This window comes from Mytilus californianus, unplaced genomic scaffold (genome assembly GCF_021869535.1).
Source record: "Mytilus californianus isolate M0D057914Y unplaced genomic scaffold, xbMytCali1.0.p SCAF_18, whole genome shotgun sequence".
NCBI lineage: Eukaryota > Metazoa > Mollusca > Bivalvia > Mytilida > Mytilidae > Mytilus > Mytilus californianus.
The window spans coordinates 7,315,891-7,334,654 of record NW_026262666.1 but is presented as its reverse complement, the minus strand read 5'-3'; the positions used below and the strand labels follow the sequence as shown (position 1 = coordinate 7,334,654).

Below are 18,764 nucleotides of genomic sequence, written 5' to 3'. Positions count from 1 at the left end.
GAGTTTTATTCAGTTTTTATGGCCCAATCCAGTTCACTAGATAGAAAGAAAATATACGTTTAATTCTTTATAATTTACTAAAACGAAACCAAAAGAAAATAATTTCCAGAAAACATATACAAGTGTACGTATATAATAGATGTAATTTTAAGATATACATTTTTAAAACTCTGATTCAAAGCTATGATTCAGTGTTTGTTATTGGATTTACTTTAGGTCCTTTTGATTAATCAGCTCTTCAACATTTTATTTAGGTTTGGATTTTAAAATATTTTGGCATCAAGCATCACCGAAGAGACATTAAGTGTCGAAATGCGCATCTGGTGCAGTCAAATTGGTACCGTTTATATTATTAAAATGTGAAATTAATAATTATCTACAACGTACAACACAATACGTTCACTTAATATCATGATAAAACCACTAATCAGTTGTGTGCCTTCGAAAAGGAATATTGCTGAAAAAGCAAGGCTGTTTCGTCTTTTTAATACCAAATATCAAATATCAATTTGCAATCGAATTATAAGAATATTGTTAAATTTTACACAAAAAAAACGTTATACCACGTAATTTTTTGTATGTTTTGCATCAATGAATTAATAAAAGAGAATGTTTTGGTCATGTATTAAATACATAAAAAATATGAATTAAAATCTTACGCAAAATAATTTATCCTCACATATATCTTATCTTTAAATACATGACTGTATGTTTTATAATAGACATTTGAGATAAATATTGATTGATGATATTAATGAATTCATTTTATCAGTGCAGTCGATTAATCGTTACACAGTGGTTTAAAAAAATATATCGGGTTTTTTTTTTGGCAATAGATTGTATGATAACATTTAGGTTTAAACTTTAACTAAGAATAGTCATATAAATACATTTCTTCATAAATGTCAATAAACATTTCTTAGAATTGATCGTTCTATGGAAAGGTTCAAATCCCATTTATGATACAATCAGGCTGGGCAGACAAAGCAGCTCTTCGCTAACAGAATAGCTGAAAGGTAATACTTTTGTCAGTTTGTAGGAAACTTTAATATTCAAATCTAAAATATAGACTAACTAATATGAATTTCGTGCTATCACATATAGTATTTTTTTTTTTATTTTGTAGATTGACAATACTTTTGTAGATATTAATTTTGCTATATTGTGAAACTATATTTGTTCATGTTTTTATATAAAGTGCGTAGAATATGCCTTCGTTTTTTTTAGTCAGTTATGTTGTATATTTGGGATGTATGTTTACACAGTTTTGTCTACTGGATCACAATTATTGTCATATTAATCTTTTATGTCTGTTTTGTTTGCTGACCAATTTTGTCAATTTTGTCAATATAACGAATTATGAACAACCTTCATACAAGTAGGAGGTTTAGCTAGCTAAAAAAAAACCAATCTTAACCGACCATTTTCTTTGGAAATGCCTGTACCAAGTCAGAAATATGGCAGTTGTTTTTCATTTGTTTCGTTGATAGATAGCGTTTGATTTTGTAAATTTTCATGCTCTTCCCCTTTTCGAATTTGCCTTGGAAATCGTTATTTTTGTTATATTTTTCTTTCTTCTACAGATGGAAAAAGCAATCAAGTCAAGCGGTCAGTATATCCAACCTTCGTTCCCTTCTTAGACATTCGTAAACATGTTCTAACTAGTAGCAGGATTTTTTTATTGATATGAACTTGCTGATTCCGACGCGCTTGTTTGGATTAGCCATCATTAGGAACGCTTAAACCCAAAACAATTGAAAGACAAGAGTGTACAAATATCTTAATATGGTGGATATGAATAAGGAGATGTGGTATGAGTGCCAATGAGACAACTATCCATCCAAGTCACAATGTATAAAATTATTGGTCAAAGTACGGCCTTCAACACGGAGCCTTAGCTCACACCGAACACCAAGCTATAAAGGGCCTAAAAATGACTAGTGTAAAACAGGAAAACCAACGGTCTAATTTATATAAAAAACGAGAACCGAGAAACACCTATGAACCACACCAACAAACAACAACCACTGAACAACAGGCTCCGCTATATTACTAAAAATGATCTTAAAATATTACCAAAAATTTTAATGGTCAACGGAGAATTAAAGAAAAGTATGTTTTAAATCATGTCAGTACTACTATCCTCGGTAACGAACAGTCCAGTGGTATCGACTCGTTGATAGAAATGAAAAGTACACTAAGTAAAAGTGTCCGAAGCGCTTTTATGTGTTTATCTTCAATAGGACTTTTCAACAACAAAAAATTAAAGCCAAAAATGTATAAATCTTTAGACTGGATAAGAATTCCAAGCGAAAATAACATGCAGCTGCATCGAAACGGCAGATTGTAAATATAAATAATTTACTATATACTTTCATAAAACCATTAAACGTATGCTTAAAATAGAGAATGCAGAGTGAAGTGTATCTATAAACCTCCCTTAGCGTAAGCTTTTTGACAACCGAAACATTGATAGGTTAGGCACTTTCGTCCACCAGCAGTTGCATAAATCCAGTTGACGAATAACGAATAACGAATTTACAAGATTGTACAAATGTATGCTTCTAAATATAAAAGAATGAGTACTTATCGATTAAAAACAGTTGCCTATAATTGCTTACATTTACTTTGTTTGAACTCTGGTGTAAAGATGTCTCATTGGCAATCATACAACATGTCCTTCATCAGGAACGCTCAAAGCCTAATATTTGAAGGCCAAGGAGCAACACGACGGGTGCCACATGTGGAGCAGGATTTGCGTTACCTTCCAGAGCACCTGAGATCACCCCCAGTTTTTTGTGGGGTTCGTGTTGCTTAGTCTTTAGTTTTCTATGTTGTGTTTTGTGTACTATTGTGTGTCTATCTATCATAGCGTTGTTAGTTGATTTTCGATTTATGAGTTTGAATGTCCCTCTGGTAACTTTCGCCCCTCTTTTAGAATAGAACAGTTGAAGAGCTATATAGCCATAAAGGACATAAACAAAACCTATTGAAACATGATTATTATGAATGTAATGTCAATAGTTTAAATTCCCAGCATGCTACATTGTACATCTGTTGCAAGTTCTTTGTTTTCAAAACAATTTGATTTCGTGATAAATAGACTTCTGGGAAAAAGATGATTAAATGCGATACAGAGGAAATTCCACAATCATGGAAGATGGCAGATGTTTGAAATTATGATCAGTAATGACTATAAAATTTTACAGACAATAACAATTTCAGGTAAATTAGAATTATAGACATATTTAACCTTTACATCATTAAGTTTAGAAAAAAAAGTATACGAAGGAACATGTGTGTGAACTCCTGTAGTTAAAATAGATGAATGGAAGTATTGATTTTCCAGGAAATATATATTTAGATATTAACTTACTTTCACAGAAACGAAACCAAAAGTACAAAAGGTAAACCGCCTTTTCCTTAAAATAAAAAGAATATCTATTATCACAATAAGGCGCACTAATATTAGCAAATTTTGTTTATGAAATAAAAGACTGTTAATTCGTCTACTTGGAAAATTAAACATCTCCCCCTCTTGTAGTCCTCAAATTTACAATTTGTCATAGCAATTTAAAAATTTTAGAAAAGATGTTTAAACATTTTTACCTAGCCATGTTGTTCTGAACCCCTACCTTGAAAAATATTTGCTATGGAAAAAGCATGTTGTATCTCTATTGATCAAATGGTCAGTGCCTTTACTGTTGATTCCGGATTGACTATACTTTGGTTTTATCGGCTCTTCAAAAATAAATATGGTTTTGGATTTTTAAATACTTTGTCCGCAATCATCACTGAAGAGATATTAAAATTTTAGAAATGCGCATCTAATGCAGTTAAATTGGTTCCTTTAATTTTATCTTAAACATGTTTTTTTCTTTACTTTTTTTTAATTCTATAATGTAAGTCTGATATGACAATATTTGATGCACACCCTGTTCCATGTAGTGTTTTAATCTAGCAGATATTTATTTGCTTAATATTCATTTGCATGTAAAGCTGAAATAATAATAATCGATAATAATGTTATGTATTTCGACATCCCCTTTGCGAGAATTTTTTTATTGTTTTGTATTTAAGTGGTCAATTTGAATCTGAAATCGATCTTCAATATTTGGTTTACCATTCGGTTTCGGCTTCGGTCGTAGTCCGAATATTATCACAATCATCAAAAACATCTAATTTGCCGCTTTAAATTCGAATTTTGAAATTTTGTTTTTTAAATATGGCTATGTTTTGACAAAACTTGTTTGTTAAAACATTTCCATCACAATAACTTCTGTGCTTTTAGATTGTCTTTCAAAATTATTATTCCTCGAGATACATTTGTATCTTCATATACATGTATATATATCTCTATATTCTACGATGAGAATCATTCCGAAACTTTGAATTGCTTGAGAGTAACCGATAGATCTTGTGTAGACTAAACGCATGTGTCGTATTGAATTATAAGCCTGGGTCCGTGTAAAAAAGGCCATCTCAGCGGGACTAGGAAGTATCTTAGTAAGGTCTTAGAATACGTCTAAGTCCTAACGAAAGTCTCATAAGATAAGATATATCCTAAATTTGGTCCTAAAGTTATGATGTATACATAGGTGTCTTAAGATGGTCTTAGGATGGTCCTAACAATTAATATGTTCAAAGTCGAAATAAAAACAACAAATATGGCCTTCAGTCAGAATTTGAATAATTTATCTTTGTGAAGATACTATCCCATGTCTTTTCCTGAATATTATTTGTCGTCACATTTTATAGGTTGCTGAATAAAATTCCCGTGTGAGTATTTACTTTGGTACGCAGAATTTAATAATACTAATACAAATATTAAACTATTAAATAGTTCTTAGAATTAAACAAAGTATTCTTCAGTATATGTTTTTTTTCAAAGATTCAATTGTGTTACATTGTTTTAAATTTGTACAATTCGTTCCATAAAATACTTCCAAATATCCAAATATCAATAAAGAGCGTTTATAGTATTCAGTTTTAGCTTTTGGAACACAAAGCATATTACAAGGACTTTGTCTGGTTGTTCTAAAAAAAACCTGATGCACATATCTAAATACATTGAGATATTCCAGGGCCATTTGGTGAAGCTCTTTAAGAACTAAAATTTCTCTTCTAAGTACAAAATAACCTGAAATAGGCATTCATCGCAGCTCTCCAAAAAGTATGTTTGACGATGTCATGTTTTACGCTCATTTAAAATATTTCGTGCTGCCCTTTTTTAAAAGCTTAAGAATTCTATCAATATTAGCAACATTGTGTGTACCTGCCCAAATTGTACAATTATTGAAATGTGGAAAACATTTGAATTTCTGTTTCAGAAAAAATTTGGTCATCTTTTCTTACTAAGGCTGATTCAATGCATGTAATAAAATCGAGTGGATTTAAGGACAAAACTAGTTTATATAGCATAAACTGCAACACAATGATAACCTCTAACAAAGTTTTGTGACAGTTAAGTTTAATTTTTGTATGAAATGTAGTGTTACGTTAAAACTTTATTTTGCATTATTTATTTTGTTCATTAAAGATGCATCCTCCCGCCCTTCACATATATACTGAAATACATTAAAATATATTTCATTTAAGGATGTATTCTTCTGACATTTCAGTCTCGTTGAAATCTCGTTCTGGAATTATTTCCAAAATATGTGATACAAGTGGAAAATATCAATGAATTTAAAAAATATTATAATCAAACTTAACTCTGTGAAAAATATTGTGTATTTACAATAAGTAGTTTTTGAGTAATAAAATTTTCAAATTTTATGACCAATCAAGCCAATCTCATTAGTTAAAATGTTGGGAAAATGGGTGAGGGTTACAAGAAAGGATTTTATCAGATACATGTACATCCCATATTATTTTTTTCTATTCAAATTTCTTAGATATGTATTTTTTCAATCATTTATAACAAAGAAGTTGAAATAATATGCTTTTTGTTTTAAAAAAAAGAGAGAAAAAAAGTTTACAAAATTTGACACGAAAAGCAACAAAATTTAATAAAACTTCCTTATATTAACACCTACCAATAGTTTTTTAAAGTTAAATTTATTCAGATTGGTCAACTTCATCTTTATTGAAAGTATGAAAAAAAGTTTAATTGTGAAACTGTGATTTTTTTCATGATAATAGCCCAAAAATGGGTAAAAATTTATGAAAAATGGAAAAATCATCAAAATTGGGTACTTTCAAATGGCTGTAGCAAAAAAAGAAGTGCACCACCATATGATTTTTTCTTCACCAATCATTTTTTACAGTCATATAAACCCAAAAATAAGGTTAAGAAAAAAAGTTTAATTCTAGAAATATTTGGCTCTTCAGAGGTGTATATCCTTAATTCACTACATAGTTTTATTAATATTTAATCTATCTGTTATGATGGTCCTAGGACAATCGTAGTCAGGACTGTCCTAAGATAGCTTTGTTTTACATCCTAAGACTTGTCTCAGACACGTCCTAAGACCATCCTAAATGATGTCATAAGGCATATATCAGGACATATCCTAGGATAATGTCATAGCCCCTGGTGTCTTTGGTGAGTTTGTTTTCCATTTGACATTTTTTTCACTTTTGTTTCATTCATGGTTTCATTTATTTATTTTTTTTTTTAATTTTACTTTGTCGTTTATATTATTATATCATATGAATGTAAATGTATATTATTGATAAATATTCCAAAGGAAAGTTGACTGATTTCATTTGACAAGTAACAATTTAAAAAGTATAAAGACTACTAGTGTATAAATGCTATAAATCGAATTTGAAACGAATTCAACTGACCCTTTCCAAATAATATGAAATTATATGAAATACAAAAGTGAAAGTAAAAGTAGATTCTGCAAGTTTCTAAAAAATGTAATATTACATGTGAGTACACAGTGTCACTTCGTTTTAGTAAACGTGATTCGTCAAAATGAGTCGATTTTTTTATCGTCTAAAAGAAAGTGGACATTTTATCGTCATGCACCAAAAATTACCGTTAGAGTTTTCGGCGCATTCAAAAACAAATGTGTCTGGTATGTATGTAATAATTTACTTTATTTCTGTTTTTACTTGTGTTGATCAATATCAGTTAAGAAATAGTTATATTGTACTCATTAAAATGTTCATGTGTCCTTTTTACCATGTTTATGTCCTTTCTTTTTGGAGGGTAGGAATGCCCTTTACCGTCAGGCGTCAAACAGTTATTTTTGGCTACCGTTAACGTCAAATTGGTTAAAATGTTACCGTGATTCGTCAAAATATCCTTATCGTGATTCGTCAGAGGTCTCAAATAATTATCGTTATCGTTATTTTTGGAAAAAATTTTACGTGATTCGTCAAAATTAGTCGATTTTTTTATCGTCTAAAAGAAAGTGTACATTTTATCGTCATGCACCAAAAATTACCGTTAACGTCATTTGGCAAGAATTTTTACCATTATTCGTCATGAAGGTACCCCCAGTACCACCCTCTTTTTGGTGCGTTCAAACATATTTGTTTTATTTGGTTTTTATTTTTTATGATATTTTCAGTACTGATGAAACATACTGATATCAGTATCATATATGTATGTATACTGTGACGATAATATGAAGTCGTTTAGTCAAATTTTATTTTAAATGCATCACATTGTCTTTCTACAATTATATTTTTGTTGTAATTCTAAACCGTAGGGTCACCGATTCCTTTTTTTTATGTATTAACCAATCTGTTACCTAGTTGGTGGTGAAAAACGTTAAAAATCTAAGTTTTACGGCTTATAGTATTTTTTCGACTACAAAATGTAGAACACCACTTTGACGGCTGTATACTAAAAAGTAGGTGATGACCCGGTTATTATTTAACATCATTACAACGGAAATTTGTGTATGAACCACTTATTACATTTTAAGAAAAAAACTATGCATTCTAAACGGAAAATTTGATGATTTTAAGAAATTTTTAAGATAGCATTTCGCCGATTATATATGCTTTTTTTACAACTGTACTGTACATCTATTTTGAAAAAACAAAATTCAATAATATGTAAGAAAACAAAGGGATCAATGCATTATTTACTTTACCTTCGTCAAATTTGAAATTTTAGTAGCTCAAATCTGTCTGCTATTCAAAAGGAATGTATTTCAAAGCAGTCTCTGTTGTAATAACTTAACTTTCGTCACCTGTGAAATTTCAGGATTGTACCAGTTCATATCGCACATTACTATTCTTTTCAGAAGCATATCTATGCAGTCTCTGTTGTAAATACTTAACCTACGTCATTTTTGAAATCATAATATTAAACAAGTGTTGTTCGGGTTTTAATTGTATAACTGTAAAGATTATTATGGTTAAATCAGATAGTTTAATTTTGGATGTAACACGTCTTCTGATTGGCTCAATGTTTTTGTCTATCAGCTCATTGACATAAGTTTTTCATGTTACCGTGACGTCATCAACGTTTTTCATGATTTACTCCTTAAAAATGGAATGTGCAATATTGAAAATTCATTTACGAGGGTGTGGCTGGGGGTTTACAAAATAGAGAATAATGGGCAAAAAGTATAAAGAATCGAGAAAATGGCCTAAAAAATTAAAGAATACAGAAATGGAGGACCCCATCCAGACCCTCATTTCTTCCATTGCAAGAAAGATTTCTAACATATCAGCCCAATAATTGAATACAGTGCCATTTTGATAAGAACTGAAGTTTTCAAGGATGTCCGATTTTTAAGTAACAAAAATTTAATGTTCTTTCTCGTTCAACACAGCTCGTGTTACAATGTATGATCCTTCAGCTATATATTTGTGTTTAAACTTGTTAATTTTAAACAGTGTTTTCTTATTTTCTACATAAGAAAATGCCTGTACCAAGTCAGGAATGTTACAGTTGTTATCAATTCGTTTGATGTGTTTGAGCTTTTGATTTTGTCATTTGATTAGGGGCTTTCCGTTTTGAATTTTCCTCGGAGTTCGGTATTTTTGTGATTTTACTTTTCAGTCAGGAATCCAGTTACTGATTTTAGGTCGTACGGAGGCTGATTGGGTTGGCTATTGGCTCCAGTTAGAGATCAAGTTTGATATTGATAATTTTCGCTTTTGCCGTTCAGGATTGATCGCGAAAAGGCATTTCAAGTCATTGAATGACAAACTTTTTTCTTATGTGACGTTTACATTTTCTGACGTCAGACACGCGAAGCAATGAATGTGGTTTTTAATTTGATAGATTCTTTTGTGCTTTTTTGTAAATAATTGTTTGTTTCGATATTGTAACACAGTGATGACTGCTGTACCCATATTTTGACTATTTTATTTATAATGTCTGTTTTGTTCACGCATCGTTGTAAATATAACGGAATTTGATAAGACTGTCGTACAAGTGAGAGGTTTAGCGCTATAACACCAGGTTCAATCCACCATTTTCTACATTTGAAAATGCCTTACCAAGTCAGGAATATGACAGTTGGTGTCCATTCGTTTGATGTGTTTTGTCATTTGATTTTGCCATGTGATTAGGGACTTTCCGATTGAATTTTCCTCGGAGTTCAGTATTTTTGTGATTTGACTTTTTACTAAAACCAAGTCGATGTCAAGTTTCTTCCTAGAAGAAACTTTACTGCTGGTGGATTATTCCCCGAGGGCATCATTAACTTGGTAGCTTTATGCATGATGAATACAAATAATACAAAGAACAAACCGGCTGGGACGTCGCCCGGGTTACCAAGGTCCCCTTTTGCTGCACGGAACACTGTAGCATTTGATTTGTGTGTTCCACGGAATATCCTCCGGGATACCCCTGATTTGACTTATGTTCAGCCAGAAGGTAATTACTATTTTAAAAATTCAGAAACTTTTCATAAATTAAAGCCATGTTGCGTCAATATTTTCGACTGTTTAAAGACACCTGCTACAAGTGAATCAACACCTATCATTTCTTCTTGTAAACATAAAAAAGGAAAAAGGAGCACGTGTAAGACATGTGATATGTTAATCACGACTCCTGATTTTACTAGTAATTTAACATCTTAAACATATTATACTAAATCTTTCGAGCCTCTGGACTGTTCCACGGACAATGTCGTGTACGGAATAGAATGTACTTTGTGTGGACTACTTTATGTTGGTGAAACTCGTCAAACTTTGCGTAAAAGAATGAATCAACACCGGTCTGATAATAAAGATCCGCAATTTAGGGTTCTTTATAACCATTTTAATCAACCGGACCATGATCCTTCTTTATCTATGAAAGTAAGCATCATCGAGAAAATTTATCACCAAACAAATAGCCCTGTACTAAGTACTCCTTTCCGCAAAGATAGAGAAAATTTCTGGATAAGGGAATTAGGGACTGCAATGCCATATGGTTGCAATGATAATGTCAAAGGAGTAGGAAATTTGTCCAGTCCTGCCTGCAGTGATGTTAATGTAATGAGTTTATTCAATACTACCTTACGACAGCAACGTAGTCATGGGCAAAAACATTACCATCGGCCTAATGTAAAAAAGTCTTCAAAATCTAGATCGCCCTCTGGGAGCTTTGATGACCTTCTTTCACATCTTCATCATCCACTAGGGTTACATTACATTAGAACTATTCTTTTTTCACTGCCTGTTAATTTTCTTAAATGTTTGAGAGATTATGCACTTGACAAAGGATGCATCGATACATTTTCTTCAATATACAGACTAGTCAGTATTATTTGTGATGTAGCTCTTTTCCGTCTTTTCAAACCAGTAAGATCGGAACCTTTACACGAGGAAAAGAGGAAATTCCTTCCTGTTCACTTTACCAATAGAGGGATTGATGCAATCAACATCTGCAACGTTCTACATCACAAGGAGGTAATATCTAAAATTCCTATTTATTTTCAAAATCAGTCTGTTCCTATTGTATCCTACAGTTACACCAAAACCATTGCACCTAAAGTATTTAACTATAAACAAGCATTGCAGGACCTTGACTTAGAACAATACCTCAAAAACCCACCGACATGTGACTGTTCCCACTCGCCTTATAATTACAGCCCCTCTGGTCATGTTATAACTGGGGATCTAAACATAATTCAACATGAAAATCTCCGAAAGGTGATTTCTCATGGTCCTAAGTTTAGAGAACCCCAACACATCAATTGGAACCATAACTTCAAAATAATTATGGATTCCATTGAGGACTATGCCAGAGCATGGGCTAAACGAGAAGAAGTTGAACTGGACACTTTGTCAGAATGGGTCAAAACTATCAGGTCTTTGATAAAACGTCGCATTCATAAGTTGAAAAACTGTGTGAATGATCGACCTAAGTCCGTTTTCAGAGACAAAGAGGCCGTGAGATGTCTATCATCTCTTCATGATAAGTATGTTGTTGTTCCTGCGGACAAAGCTTCAAATAATATTGTCTTTATATGTAAATCGTATTACTACGAATGTCTTGTAAAAGAATTAGGAATAAATGAGCACTCAGGTAATCCCACATACAAAGACATATCATTTGACAAGGATGAGATTTTAGCAAATCATAAGTCCTTCATGGCTTCAATGAACATTACATTGAACACCAAATCGGAGGACTTACCTTTTTTGTATTGGATACCTAAGCTCCACAAAAATCCTTACAAACAACGGTACATTGCCGGCTCATCTGCATGTTCCACTAAAGAATTGTCCATTAGATTGACTAAAATTCTGTCCGCAGTGAAAGAGGGTCTTCAGAAATACTGTGAAACTGTTTACTCGCGTAGTGGTATTACTAGTAACCATATGTGGATTCTTAAAAATTCTCAAGAACTTCTAGATAATTTTAAATCTCGGTCTTTTTCTGAGATAAGTTCTATCAAAACTTTTGATTTTTCAACCCTGTATACCACCATTCCCCATGTGAAATTGAAAAATCGCTTGAAAGAAATAATCCACAATGCCTTTCATCATAAAAATGGTAGCATACGCTATAAATTTATTACTTTGGGATATCATAAGGCATATTTTGTTAATAGTGAACAAAAGGGTAAAACATGCTACACAGAAGAACAAGTGATCAGTATGCTGGAGTTTCTTATCGACAACATATTTGTTGAATTTGGAGGTAGACTTTTTCAACAAATTGGCGGCATTCCTATGGGAACGAACTGTGCGCCTCTCCTTGCCGACCTCTTCTTATTTTCATATCAATCGGAGTTCCTTCGGACACTTGTCAAAAACAAGAAGATCAAAGAAGCCAGATTATTTAATTTCACTTTTAGATATATTGATGATGTTCTTTCCATTAACAATCCGAACTTTTCTGATTGGGTTCCATTAATATATCCCCCAGAACTAGAAATTAAAGAAAAAACAGACACGGTTTCCTCCGCCTCATTTTTAGACTTATATCTCGAATTTGACATACACAGTCATCTCAGTACCAGAATCTATGACAAACGAGACGATTTTAATTTTAAAATTATAAATTTCCCCCACCTTAGTAGCAATATACTAACTTCACCTGCATATGGGATATACATTTCCCAACTTATTCGATATTCAAGAGCTTGCAGCTCCTACTCAGACTTTGTAAAACGTCACCAGTGTCTGAGCAGAAAGTTGATGAACCAGGGGTATGTCAAAGAACGTCTCGTCTTTTTTCTAAAAAAGTTCATCGGAAGGTACCAAGACCTTGTTGATAAATATTCCGTATCAACTTCACAAATAATACATGATGGTCTTGAAGTATAGATGTTGCATACTGACGTTGTTTATCATCTTAACAACGTGTAATATTGTTCTTTCATTTGTCTTTGTTCTATTATTAATATTACTTTTACTGTTTGGTTTGTTTTCTGTAATATCCATTTGACGTGGCTGGGTACTTATACATCCCGTCAATGTGTTTGTATTATCTTTCATTTTTACTGGTGTGTTTTGTATATGCGACTTTTTGTATTTCTGTGGTTCTTATAACGTGACTATGTACGTCATTATGTTATTGTTCTGTTAAATGTCATTATGTTATTGTTCTATTATAAATTTGAAAATACTTTGAACGACAAACGACAAATTTATTTTACTCGCGTAGTGGTATTAACCATATGTGGATTCCTAAAAATTCTTAAGAACTTCTGGACAATTTTAAATCTCGGTCTATTTCTGAAATTAATTCTAACATAACTTTTGATTTTTTAACCCTGTATACCAACATTCCCCATGTGAAATTATAAAATTGTTTTGAATAAACATTGAATGACAAACTTTTTTCTTATGTGACGTTTACATTTTCTGACGTCAGACACGCGAAGCAATGAATGTGGTTTTTAATTTGATAGATGCTTTTGTGCTTTTTTGTAAATTTCTGCAATTGCTAAACACCTTGACATAGTCATTATAAAATGTTAATGCTAAAGAATGGGTATTGAAATCAAAGTCGAACTCAACATTCTTCCTGTCTAATAAATTGAAAGGATTAACATCAAATAGGAAACTAAATGCATATTTAAGACGAGAACATTGTAATGCGATATGAATATTAACCCTGCATGTATAAAACTGATACACTGAGTCTGATTTTCAACGTGATAGCTAACAAGGTAACAGTCTGCAGGAAACAAGTCAGCATGTAAAAATCATAGTCGGTGTGTCGGTCTAGGTTCGAACAGAAGACCCCTCGCACTGGAAGCCAACACGCTACCACGAGACCATCGAAACTGTCTTTTCGTGCTTGAACCATGAAAGTCATAACTTCTTCGTCTACACAATGTCATAACATTAGTTATTACAAGCTCCAAGATTTTTGGTCATTACATTATCAGTACACATTTTATTTTTCATATTGGACAAAACTGTCAATATATGAAAAATCATAAACAATATATTGAAGCTTTTAAAAAACATACAAAATGTTAAGTAAAACAAGTTTTTAACAGGTAGCAAGTTTTCGATTATTCTTCCCCTTTTTTACGAACCCAATATTCAAGGATCCTTTATTTTTTTAACTATCTGAATGAAAGTTTATCTTATGGGTTATTGTGTTTTTCTCTGTTGTTTCGTTGCTGTCTTGTGGACGAATATCTGAAATCTTCGTGTAATCATCAATCATAGTAAGGGCTATATTTCGGATAATTCAAACACTCGTTTCTTCGCATAGAAACAACTGTTCCTTAATCTGAGCATGGAACGAATACTTTATATCACGGACTATGAATATGGATACAGAAAATGAAAAACTAAGCGAAATTGTGAATCCCGCAATGCCTGAAAAAATGTGTTGTATTTCAGTAAATAACACGTGTTCTCGGTTGATCATAAACACGTAGTAGTCAATCATGCATTGTTATTCATTTAATGGATTGGTCAAAAACCCAGGTAAAAAAATGCGTCATATGTAAATAAACAATTACATAAAAATGTACATGTGAGAGAACATAAGTATGCTAATTTATGCATATCCATATAAGGTAGTGTTCCCGACCTGTCCAACTAGGTGCTCAACATAGGATCTGTTGTACATCCCGTACCGGCATCCTCTTTTTGACAAAACTTCTTTCTGACATAGATTGCAAATATAATCATGACTATAATGACAAGAATCCCAACGACTATTCCATAGTAGTGCGCATTGTTTTTCATTGTGGAGATGCTTTCTGCACGGAATATGTATTCGTTCAACGTGTTATTGTTTAAAACACATAGTAGAAAACCTACCGTATAAATATTACTTCGGTTTGACAAACCTATTTCAAACTCGTGTGCTAACAATGTCCCATTGTTAAAAGTCAATAGTCGGAAGCTCTTCATCTTTCTTGTTTGAAAGCATTTACTTTGTATCTTGCAAGTATCCAATGTAGGCATAATATGTTCATCATCAGGAAATTTGCAAGGCAGTTTGAACAAAGGGCGACCCTTAAATTCAATATCTAGCCTATTTATGATGTATTTGAATAATTCATCGTTTGAAATTTTCTCTGAAAAGTACTGGCAGAAGTATAAGGTCAAATCCCCATACAACTCCGTATTTGTTGACGGAATATTTTCTATACTTTCAAAATGTAATGAATCGTTGACAATATAGAGTGTTTCTATTGGCGGTGATGCTTGTGGATCAGTACAAAATTGATGCATTTGGCAGTTATCATCAGGAATACAATGATACAATGAAGCAGTACCGCATAAATTCCTCTGACGTTCAATTCTATCTTGGCCTCTTGGACAACTTTTAAACTGTTCCCATTTTGCGGTTACTTCTATTATCAAATACAACACTAAACATAATATCGGTTGTGTAGGTTGTTCGGGCATGTATACTGGCATATTGCATATAGTGTATGAAAAACGCTGATCGATTTTCTGTCCGTGTCACTGTCGATACTTTGTGGAAGGTAGACACATCTATTGAAAGTAATATCAATACCATATTTATCATTTTATTTAAGGAATGAATGTAATATTTTTTCTATCTATGAAGAAATAACATCAGCAAAAATGTGGTGCACACTGAATAACCCGCGTAGTTCATTCATGACATTTTGCGGAATTTTATTTTATTGTAAATTTATAATATATTTTTCAAGCTTTAGTGTATTATTCATTAGAATAGAAATAACAGTTATGTATTTGTCTTTTCAATCTCAATTTGCTTGAACCCCTTGATCCCATGCATCTGTATCGCACATAAATAAATCACAATGAAGGTAATGAAAATAGTTTCGGCAACATGGTCTATCGAAGTGTAAACCGAGGGAAAAAATGCTAACGGACCAATCAAATTTAAGTATTTCTTGATATGCAAATCATATATGTATTAAATAAAATGTTGAATAGAATGTATACATTGCTTATAACCGCTTATACTTTTGACTGTATGAATGTATCTTACTCTATGGCGTTCCATCGTGTATATTGTTATTACATTTTACAACCATGAAGTTGTGATTGTGTTTCTTAGAAGAAGAAAAATAACAAGATTATACCAATTTAACATCAGCCTTGGATGCTTATCCGTAAATTATGAAATGTTTGCAAGGTTGCATGTCTTTGTTTAGCATGTTATCATACTTTATGGTTCAGCAGATAATCCTAAGGTCATTTGTTTTGTTATCAGCTTGATAAAAAATTGCGGTAAAATCGTATTCTTTTTTGTCATCGTTTAAAAACATCCTGAGAAAAAAAAATGAAAAGGTATATCAACGCCATCTAGTAGAAAGTTTTTAAAGGCTATACAGAATATCCCACATCCCATTTGTTCTTTATAAGTTAACACCCAATTTTCTATCCTTTTCTTTTGCCCATATCCTTATTCATTATTCTCTATTCTATAAACCTCATTCAGACCCTCGCATATAATAAGAGCATTACCTTGTGGTGTTGTGTCTCCGTGTAAAAGTCTGCCAAAAGCCTTCAGTAACCAAATTGTCTTCTCTCAATGGGTTAGGTCCTGGAGTGGTTCTTACTTCTGATGAAGATAAATATACTATGATAAATGTTAGAACTTAACTTTTGAGGTTCCCAAATAAAAATGAATGATGATGATAAGGATGGTGGTGGTGCTGGTGGTGGTTTAATATATACGCTTCGTCATTTGACTGTAAATCGTGAAGTAATGCAGCCAAAGGCAAAAAAAAAATATATATATATGTAATTCTTTTTATGGAAAACATGTATTGCTTAAAATATCAAGTAGACGAAAAGTATGAACATACATGTAGTGTCACTGTGGTATATTTTAAATTTGAAATGAATGAAATTGGGGATACCATAGATAAAACATAAATAAATATAATAATTGTTTATTTTTAATACTTCAAATTAACGTTTTTATAGTTTTTAAGTTAACAATAATAAAACAAATGTTCCTGTTTTAATTGAAACAGCCATTGTGGTCTCATAGTAGCCTGCGAGAGGTCGTGGGTTCGGTCCTCGGCCAGGTCAAACTAAAGACAAAAGTAGTTAATTGGTTCAGGTAATACAATACATGGGGTGAGATATAGCTTTCGGCAATTTTCTATGTCTAAAGGCCAAAAGCCCAACAGAAAAAAAAACCTGTTTTTTTTTTTGGTGACAATCATACCACATCTTCTTGTTTTATACAGTTGCTACTACATGTACCATCAGAACTCATAAAATGCATCACTAAATTTATTTAGTCAAAGTAATAAATGCCGATTATATTCCAGTGACCTGTAGTTGTTTATATATCCTTTGACAGAAGTCTTTTGTTTCTAGATGTCTAAATTTCTCTTTTTTTTTATATTGAAGACATGTTTATGTTAACAAAAATACATACCCCAACATATATTTTTACCAAAAATATACCTACACATGTATAGCTATTACTCTATCTTTATAGAAGATAAATAGTTTTGGCAAATATATATCTGATGTAATTTACGACAGTGGTTTTATCTGCAACTGTGAGAAGTATCGAGTCGACGTGAATAAGTTTCAGATACTTAGCATTAACCTTGTAATATATTTGTCCTTAATTTCTTGATTTCATCGTACAAAATGTATATCATAAAACTGAAATTAGTTATCTCCCCACCCCGAGTTTTTGTTTACCTTGATTAGCTATACGGCAACTTATTTTAGCTAACAGAACAAATGATACAACAGCCTATTTCATTTAAAATGTTTAAAAAAATAAAAATGCAAAATTATCTTTCTTGTATTCATACTATCATGTTCCTTTGCAACAACTCGGCGGTGCATGATCGTATCCATTCGCCCTGAGGTTTCAAGAGAACTGAAAAGGTCGGTTTTATATAAAGTACACGTGCAGTTTGTCACTCCCTGTATAACATTTAACTGTTTAAGAAATTATAGTTTCTATACCGTGTAAGAAATCGCCGACCACCTCCAAATTCTATTATTACTGAATTTATCGGAATTTTAGTGGCAATATAAAATATCATTTTCAGAAGAAAGTCAAAACTATTGAACTTTTGGACGATATCTGATAAATGAACTGATTTTTGATAAAACAGAGGACACTCACCAGAAATAAATGTTAAGATTGATATTCACTTCGCGAAATGCACGTGCCATCTAAAGAAGTTGAAGGCTTCGATCGATGTGTGACGATGCCTACATTTTGTTCACGTGGTGATGGAAGTCACATTCAACTATTTACCGTATCCCGTTACTTGCGTCTTCCAGCACCGCAAAACCGGCAGGCGATCATCAAAATAATGTACAATTATTGGCCCACTTCGATTCGTCCAACTCTGGTTGACTCGAGTTAAAAGATCAGTGATAATGCGCATGTGCGTACCTTTAATTTCCAAATCGAAGTCAAAACTCTTCCATCGAGTTAACTATCAAAATGTTTCGTAGGGGACACTAGGACAGCTGACACTTGAAAATCACCCATGGAAAGTGGTTTTGTTACCGTTGCTGTGCTACATGCATGTACCCGTTTGCCAGTGCTATCCTTTTTTAAAATTATGGTGCTTTGTAGGACCCCATCTAAAATCTTAATCACAAGATCAAACTGAAAGAACTAAGAGAGAATCAATGGAAAATATTATAGTTTGATTGTGTGTGTGTTTTTTTTTTTTTTTTTTTTTTTTCTTTATTTTTTTGTGGTACTTTTGTTTTACACTGTATATAGTATGTTTAATATAATTTCCTTAAAAGTCCATGTTGAGGTTGTCGAAATGGGCGCATTGGTTATATTGTATAAAAAAAAAAAGGGAAAATGCAGATAAAAGAAAAATAACGCCTTTGAAGCGGTTTTCCAATACTTCACGTTTTGTGATAAAAATAAAGTAAATTTTTCCCTTTTCTATTTTTAGTTAATTCAAAAATAACACATGTGCAATAGTAAC

General features: G+C 32.2%; 1 protein-coding gene across 1 annotated transcript in view; it reads right to left on the bottom strand.

The window, feature by feature from the left end:
- The window catches only part of LOC127726665 (uncharacterized), a 139,310-nt gene that overhangs the window by 16,513 nt on the left and 104,033 nt on the right, over nucleotides 1-18,764 (bottom strand). The window lies entirely within an intron of this gene.